Genomic DNA, 9,408 nt, shown 5'->3' with positions numbered 1-9,408 from the left:
TTATTTCCATAATCTGATTTTATCCACACACAAAAGCTAATCAGAAACAAATGTTATTATTTCTAATTTTAAAATGAAACAGAAGCTCAGAATATATAGCAGGTCATTGTGGAAAGAGGAATCAAATGCCTCTGTGTCTGCTGTTGTCCTATTGCATCAAACTGCCTCTCCCTGCTGGCCTCTTTGGGACGCTTATTAAAACAGCTTCTAAGTTCCAGGGTCCTGTGACATCCTTGAAGGTGTGGTCAGACGGGAGCTGGGTAAGGGACTGGGCTCTACTGTCCTCTGACAGTGCTCTTTCATCTTCTTGTCAGTAGGAGAGGCCTTGACTGCTGCAGTGTGTACAGCTATATTCTCCATAGATTTCTATACTCTACTACAAATCTAGATAGAATTTGTTGATCTAAAATTTTATGAAGATACTAAAAGTGGTAGTTAATAAGTAATACCGAATCTACACTGAGAAATGAGAGCTAAAGTTTTCTGTTTAGCTATCGTAAGCATAAACATATACAATAAACATTTCTATGATTGATATATTAGTTCCCTTGCTGCCATTGTAACAAATCACCACAAACTAGTGACTTAAAACATACAAGTTTAGTCTTTTATAGCTCCAGAGACTAACATTAAGGTGTGAGCAGGCTGGTTCCTTACGGAGGACCCAAGGAAGACTCTGTTCCTTGTCACTTCCAGATTCTAGAGGCTGCTACATCCTTGGCCTTAGCCTGCAGCTGCATCATTCCAATCTCCACTTCCATTGTCACATGACCTGCTTTTCTTTTGATCTCTAGCCTCTGCCTTACAAGGACCCTCGCAACTACACTTAGGGCCCATCCTCCCATATCAAGATCCTTAGTTCATCGTATCTTCAAAGTCTCTTTTGCCATATTCTATATTAATAAAAGAGTAATATGCTAATTAGACTGGGAGACCTTCTGGACATTCTTCTGGACAAAGCCATGGTGGTGAGGCCAAGGTAGAGGCGGTTAGAGGCCAAGAGCAGTTGTGGGTGATATGGCTGATGGGGGGCGGGGTTGTTGGAGGTAAGCATACCAGTGGGGAGGGGGGGGCAGTTGGGGGCGAGCAGGTCAGTGAAGAGGGAAGGTGGGTGCGAGCAGGGCAACAAGGGGGGCAATTGGGGGTGAGCACACTGGCACAGGAGGCAGTTGGGGGTGATCAGGCTGGCAGGGGAGCATTTGGGAGTGATCAGGCAGGCAGTGGGAGACAGTTGTGGGTGAGCTGACCAGCAGGCAGAGTGGTTAGGGGCAATCAGGCAGGCAGGCAATAGGACATCCTACTGTAAACCAGCAGTAGGCCATCCTTCGAGGGGTCCCAGATAGGAGAGGGTGCAGGCTGGACTGTGGGACACCCCATCCCATGCACAAATTTCTTACACCAGGCTTCTAGTCTTAATAATAAAAGCCCAGGATTGTAATGACCCCTCATGACCAAATGCTGACCGTCCAGAAGTCAGCGCTGGGTTGCCCAGCTGCAGCCTGGCAAACCAGCACTGACTGCCCAGGTGGCTGAGACCCAGAAAGTGAGTCAGGGTCTGATCCGCAGTCTCAATGGAAACTATTGATCAATGTACTTACCTCTCTTCCTCTCCCTCTTTCTTTCTGATCTTTGCCAGCAGCCAGATCTTCTTTCTCTCCTGGCCTCCACTGGGGCTGCTATTAAGCCCCACCTCTTTGATCAGGCCCAGAGATAGGCCTGGAGATGCTGACTGGCATAGGAATTGACCAATGAGAACCAAAGGTGGGTGCTGTGGGGGACCAATAGCCAGCAAAGTAAGTTGAAAATGTCATGTCATGTCACCACTAAACACTTTATTCATCTCATGAGACTAAGGATATTCACTTACATGACCACACTACTATTATCACATCTGAATAAACTAATAATTTTATAATAACATTTAATATGTACCTCATATTTTTATTTCTACAACTTTCCAAAGATTTCTGATATCTTTTGTAGTTTATACACATAAGGAATATATATATGAGTAGCAAAAGTGAAGGAGTGGGAGAGATAGATGCCTGAAGATTATTGGGAATACTTCTGGTATAAATTATTCTGAAAGTCATTATGATGATATCTGTTGTAAATTTTATGGATTCTAGCATCAGACTGTTTTTTTGAAAGCGAGTCCACATAAAAACTAAGTCTTGAGATATCCCAGCATTTTATTTTTATTACATAGGCTAGAACAGTGGTTGGCAAATTTCGGATCATAAGCCACATGCGGCTCTTTGGCCCCCTGAGTGTGGCTCTTCCACAAAATACCATGTGTGGGCACTCATGTACAGTGTGATTGAAACTTTGTGGCCCATGTACAGAAGTCAGTTTTCGGCTCTCAAAAGAAATTTCAATCGTTGTACTGTTGATATTTGGCTCTGTTGACTAATGAGTTTGCCAACCACTGGGCTAGGATAATAGTAGCTATTCTTTATATTTAATTTAGTGGTTCTCAGACTTTAGGGTTCTTAAGAATCACTTCAAGTGTCATTAAAAGCACAGATCCCACCAAATTATTCTGATTTCATTGGCCTACTTCAGAAGGGCCCAGAAAGCTGCACTTTTTTTTTTTTAAAGATGCATCTCTCCTTAAAATAAAATACAATAAAAAATTATATATATTATTTATTTCAGAGAGGAAGAGAGAGGGATAGAGAGATAGAAACATCAGCGATGAGAGAGAATCATTAATTGGCTGCCTCCTGCATGCCTCTCATTGGGAATCGAGTCCGCAACCCAGGCATGTGTCCTTGGCTGGAATTGTACCTGGGATCTTTCAGTCTGCAGGCAGAAGCTCTATCCACTGAGCCAGATCAGCTAGGGTGCACTTTTGTTTTTTTAATAGAATTTTAAAAGTATATATTTTACTGATTTCAGAAAGGAAGGGGAAGGGAGAGAAAGACACCAATGATGAGAGGGAATCCTTGATTGACTGCCTCCTATTTACCCTGACTGGGAATCTAACCTGACCTCCTAGTTCATAGGTCAATGCTCAACCACTGAGGCACACTGGTCAAGCTCAGAAAGCTGCAGTTTTAAAGAACATTCCAGGGCATTTTGAAACTTAAAGAAAGAATGACCTAATCAGGCTTGTTAAAGATATACTTAAAAAAATAATTCCTTCACAGTCAAGAATGTACATTTTAGAATTCCAAAAGAGTGATTCATTATATATTTTTGGAAACTACACTGTGAGATGAAAATCAAGTATACATATTGAAAAATAATAAGAAATATGGATTTCTTTAATTTCAGTTAATAAAAAGAGAATGAAAGAAGCCCAAGTCATGATTGTCTTTCCAAGGCCCCTCTATTCTGGTCACCAGAAAAAACCCTGCTGTGAGTATGTCTTAAAACAGATCAGCTTTTTATGTCATTAGGTATTCTTGGATAGATTGTCTTTAGGATGATCCTGTTCAAACATATTGGACCATGTCATCTCACAGAACAGAAACAAAACCTACTAGCACTTTTTCAGGGGTAAAATGTGGTACAAGAACAGTATATTGCATCCCGAGGACTTTTCCGACAGATTTGGCATCTCCCAGATATGGTTTTACAGTGATTAGGCTCTCAGAGTTGGAAGGAATGCAGGGAAGGATACATAGGGCAGGTATTATGCCAGGAGAGACATTTTTCAAAACTGAGGGATTTTTTGAAAGAAGAGATTAGAAAGCTTAAGGAGTCTAAAGAGACTATTTAAAAGAGATATGAATATACTTAGACTAGATTAGAATTTATAGTTGAGGGATGAAGTAAATTATCTGTATCTTGAGTTCATTTTTTAAAAAAGAAATGATTTACTAAAATATTTTCTATGTACAATTACTCAGAATAGTGATGTCATTGGAAGGAATTGACCAGTTGTTTGAATGATAGTAATGAGCACTCTGAAGTTTTGTCTGTGTGGAAATATAACTTATTAATTCAGATTTTTGCACTGAGTAGTATCAAATGGTCCATAAATACCTGTGCTCTGGTGACTTCAATACATTTAAAAGCCTGTAGGAAAATATTTGATGAATTGCAAGAATTTGATGTTTCATGCATTTAATAAATATATTAATAAAACCCAGTAACACTAAAAGAATCCCTTTGCATATATATATATATATATATATATATATATATATATATATAGTTAAATATGACAACACCACTCTTTTTCCTTGAGCCTGATTTAAGAAAGTGCCCTTTGACATTCTAATTTCTTTATACTTGAGCATGGAAGATAAAAATGTACAATTATATTTTTGATTTTAAACTGAATTCTTCTCTATTATAGTCTGACTTGAAACAAAAGACGTTCTTGCCCACCTTGGTTCATGACCTCCAAGGCTTGATGCAAGCTTTACATGCAGTGAATCTCCCCACTGAATTTACTGGTGACCCATCTTTACTGGTGATTAATTTATTTTCTTCCCTCATTTGAAACTTCTCCAGACATCCTTATCTTGGGCACTATTAATGCTGAGGTCATTCTTAGCACTTAGAAGGGTTCAGGAATCTGGAAAAGGTGCTGTGCATAAATGAATCAAGAGACTAAACGTGAAGTTTGGAATACTTGGGGGAGCCAGAGGAAGCTTAGTTCTAGTGACTAAGTTCCTTGAATCTCTGCACACAGGGCTTTTTATTCACACATCTTACTCTCTAATGAAGCAGATATACATATCAAAGATAAAGTTTGGTAAATAATAAAAAGATTATCAGGTTGGTCATTATATTCCACAAATGAGTGAGATCATGTGATATTTATCTTTCTCTCAGTGGTTTATTTCATTTAGCATAATGCTCTCCAGTTTCATCCATGCAGTTGCAAATGGTAAGAATTCCTTCTTTTTTTACTGCAGTGCAGTATTCTTTTGTGTAGATGTACCACAGTTTTCTAATCCATTCATCTGCTGATGGCCACTTAGGCTGTTTCCAAATCTTAGCTATTGTAAATTATGCTTTTATGAACATAGAGGTGCATATATCCTTTCTGCTTGGTATTTCTGGTTTCTTGGGATATAGTCTTAGAAGTGGGATTACTGGGTCAAATGGAAGTTCCATTTTTAATTTTTTTTTTTAACTTTATTCAGGAAACTCCATACTGCTCTCCACAGTGGCTGCATTCCCACCAGCAGTATAAGAGGGCTCCTTTTCCCCTACATCTTTACAGCACTTATCATTTGTTGATTTATTGATGATTGCCATTCTTACAGGTGTGAGATGGTACCACATTGTCATTTTGATTTGCATCTCTCAGATGATTAGTGACTTTGAGCATGTTTTCATATGTCTTCTGGCCTTCAATATGTCTTCTTTTAAAAAGTGTTTATTTAGATATTTTGTCCATTTTTTTTTTTAAATTGGATTGTTTACTAATACTTTGTTTTTTTAAGGTCTATGAGTTCCCTATAAATTTTGGAAATTAAACCCTTATCAGAGATAACATTGGAAAATATGTTCTCCCATGCTGTGGGCTTTCTTGTTGTTTTGTTGATGGTTTCTTTTGCTATGCAGAAGCTTTTTATTTTTATGTAGTCCCATTTTGTTTATTTTCTCCTTAGTTTCTATTGCCCCCGATAATATTTTTAAATATTTTTTGAGATATGAAACGAAGCAATTTCCCTCAGTTTTCCCATTTTTCATTTTGTCCTGTTCCCCATTCAGGTGGTTTGACTATTTTGTGACCATTGTTTCTTTTATTTATTTATTTATTTATTTATTTATTTATTTATTTATTTATTTATTTATTTAAAAATATATTTTATTTATTTTTTACAGAGAGGAAGAGAGAGGGATAGAAAGTTAGAAACATCGATGAGAGAGAATCATCGACTAGCTGCTTCTTGCACACCCCCTACCGGGAATGTGCCCGCAACCAAGGTACATTCCCTTGACCAGAATTGAACCTGGGACCTTTCACTCCACCTGGGACCTTTCAGTCCACAGGCCGACGCTCTATCCACTGATCCAAACTGGTTTCGGCGACCATTATTTCTTTTCTTTTTTAAAAAAAAATATATATTTTATTGATTTTTTACAGAGAGGAAGGGAGAGAGATAGAGAGCTAGAAACGTCGATGAAAGAGAAACATCATAGACCAGCTGCCTCTTGCACATCCTCCACTGGGGATGCGCCTGCAACCAATGTACATGCCCTTGACCGGAATCGAACCTGGGACCTTTCAGTCTGCAGACCGACGCACTACCACTGAGCTAAACCGGTTTCGGCCGACCATTGTTTCTTGAAGGGGAAATGAGAGAAAAAATCAGAGAAGACACTTTGTTTTGGTTTTATTTTCTTTTAATGGGAAATAAAAAGATTCAACTTAAGTAATATTGTGAGAGAACCTTATGACTCAGCTCAAGTCTCCTAACCTCATCCTTCCTCGCCCTTGGCCTCCTGCATGAGGACAGATGCCCAAGCTGATAGAAAGGGATGGACACAGTGAGAGGCTGGAGAGCCCACAAGGAAAAGGGACTGAGATTGATTCACACACTGCCCAGCCTCCTCTTGGATGAGGCACAGCCAGCACTGCTCTCATAGTGCTCAGCTGATGGGGACTAGCTGTGTCCTCATGGATGCCCACCAAGCTGATTAACTCCAGGTGGAGAACTTCCCTTAAAATATCCCTAAAAATATTTAAAAGAAAGACATGGGGCTCTGAACACCTAACTTAGCCAGCAGTAAAAGGGAATAGGATACTCCTCACACCTGGGCTTAGGAACACGCTGGAAGACCCGTGAACCAGGACAATGCACAATATATTCATTTACACTGGTGTACCATGCACCTGAATGTTTCCTGTCATGATATCATATATTATTTTAATCTTTACTTATGAGAGTATTAAAAATATCCTCCCCTCTTCCCTTCCCCATTACCACCCTCCCACCCCACCTCAAGCCTTCACCACCTATTGTCTGTGTCCATGGGTAATGTATATATGCATATAAGTTCTCTGGTTAATATCTTCCCACTCCTCCTCCCCCTTCCTTCTGAGATTCATTAGTCTGTTCCATGTTTCCAGCTTCTGGCTCTATTTTATTCATCAGTTTATTTTATTCATTATATTCTTTGTTTATTTGTTTTAAATTTTTAGAATATATTTTTACTGATTTCAGAGAGGAAGGGAGAGAGAGATAGAAACATCAATGATGAGAGAGAATCATTAATCAGCTGCCTCCTGCATGCCCCCTACCAGGGATTAAGCCCACAACCTGGGCATGTGCCCTTAATCAGAATCAAAACTGAGATCCTTCAGTCCACAGGCTGATGCTCTACTCACTGAGCCAAACTAGCTATGGCAATTTAGTTGCTGATAGATATGTACTTATTGCCATTTTATTGTTCAGATTTTTAATTTTTAAATTTTTCTTCTTACAGAAAATATCTTCAATATTCTATCTGATAAAGAAGGAATATACAAATTGACTGTCACTCTGTCACAAAGATGGCTATGCCCATTCCCACAGGATAGCAGTGCCCAGTCCCCTCAGCCCTGGGGGGTCGACAGGCAAATAGTGCTGCTTGCCTGCCACTGGAGTCCCTAAGTCCTGCCAGCAGTGAACAGGTAAGTGGGCACTGCAGACAGCAGACAGCAGGGCATGCTTACCCATTGCTGTGGCACTGAACAGGTAGGCCCTTGCTGAGAGCAGAGAACCATGAAGAGCGAGTCTAAACTGTCAGTAGGACATCCCCTGAAGGCTCCCAGATTGGAGAGGGTACAGGCCAGGCTGAGGGATCACCCCCATGCACTAATTTTGTATACTAGTTTCATATAATACTTGTTTTGGGTGATGAACTCCTTTAGCTATGTCTGTGAAGATCTTTATTTGATGTTCAATTCTAAATGATAGCTTTGCTGGGTACCCATGTTTCCCCGAAAATAAGACATCCTCCGAAAATAAGACCTAGTGCATGGAAAGATAAGACATCCCCTGAAAATAAGACCTAGAGCAACTTTGGGAGAAAAAATTAATTAAGACACTGTCTTATTTTCAGGGAAACAGGGTAGAATAATCTTGGTTGTAGTCCTGACTTTTCATCACTTTGAATATTTCATGCCACTCCCTTGTAGTCTACAAAGTTTCTGTCCAGAAATCAGCTTACAGTCATATGGGCACTTCCATTAGTAGGTAACTAACTGATTTTCTCTTGCTACTTTTAAGATTCTTTGTAAGATTTTTATTATGATGGATCTTGGTGTGGGTCACTTTGGGTTCATCTTGTTTGGGAGACTCTGTGCTTTCTGAACTTGTAAGACTATTTATTTCACAAGATAGGGGAAATTTTGTCATTATTCTTTCAAATAGGTTTTTAATTTCTTCCTCCATATCTTCTTCTGGTACCCCAATGATGCAAATGTTGGTATGCTTGACGTTCTCCCAAAGGCTCCTTATACTACATTCCTATTTTTATTAAAAAAAAAAATTTTTTTGTTCCTTTCTGATTAGTTTTCTCATATTCCAAATATTTTATTTGATTCTTGGCATCATCTACTCTACTGGTTATTCCCTAAACATTATGCTTCATTTCAGTTATGCTTCATTTCTGAGTGGTCCTTTTTTATGTTGTTGATGTTCTCACTAAATTCCTTAAGTTCCCATTAAGTTCCTTGAGTATCCTTATGACCATTGTTTTGAACTCTGTATCTGGTAGTTTTCTTGCTTCCATTTTATTTGGTTCTTTTTTCTGGATATTTCTTCTGTTCTTTCATTTGTGACATGTTTCTTTGTCTCCACATTTTTGCTATTTCCCTGTGTTTGTTTCCAGTGCTGCTATGTCTCCTGGAATTGGTAGAGTGACCTTGTGTAGTATGTTTTGTATAAGGCCCAGTGGCTCATCCTCCCAGGCACCTGAGCTGGGCACTCCAGGTGTGCCCTTGTGTGGTCTGTGTGCACTCTTCTGTTGTAATTGAGCCTTGATTGCTGCTAGTGTCACTGGGAGGGATTGACTCCCAGGCCAATGGGCTCTGCAGACCATCTGTGAATACAGTGGAAGAGCTGCTGTGCAGGAGGTATCTCTATGAACCAGGACTTGCTTCAGTAGGGTTTTGATGTTCACCATGTCCTCACCTTGTGTTTCTCTTGGATGCGGTATGGTTGTACTCTGAAGCTGACCACCGGATGCACTGGTTCTGGGGCCTCCCAGGAGGTGCAAATCAGCTACAGTTTGAGCCTTGTCTAGGGCCACCCAGCCCTAGCTATCTGCAGATAGTTGCTACTTGTGTTGGGCTTGGATTTTCCCAGGAGAGGCCAAGATGTGAACTGAGGCAGACTGCTGTTAATGTTGGGCCCATGGAAACTTACTAATGGTATGGGGCCTTCTAAGGCAAAATGCTGCTTGTTCGAGACATTTTAGGAATGTCTGACGCCTGAGCTAGGATAGGCCATT

Source organism: Pipistrellus hanaki (genome assembly GCF_964339955.1).
Source record: "Pipistrellus hanaki genome assembly, chromosome: 1".
Classification (NCBI taxonomy): Eukaryota; Metazoa; Chordata; class Mammalia; order Chiroptera; family Vespertilionidae; genus Pipistrellus; species Pipistrellus hanaki.
The sequence above is the reverse complement of the archived record's forward strand: the minus strand, read 5'-3'. Positions refer to the sequence as shown.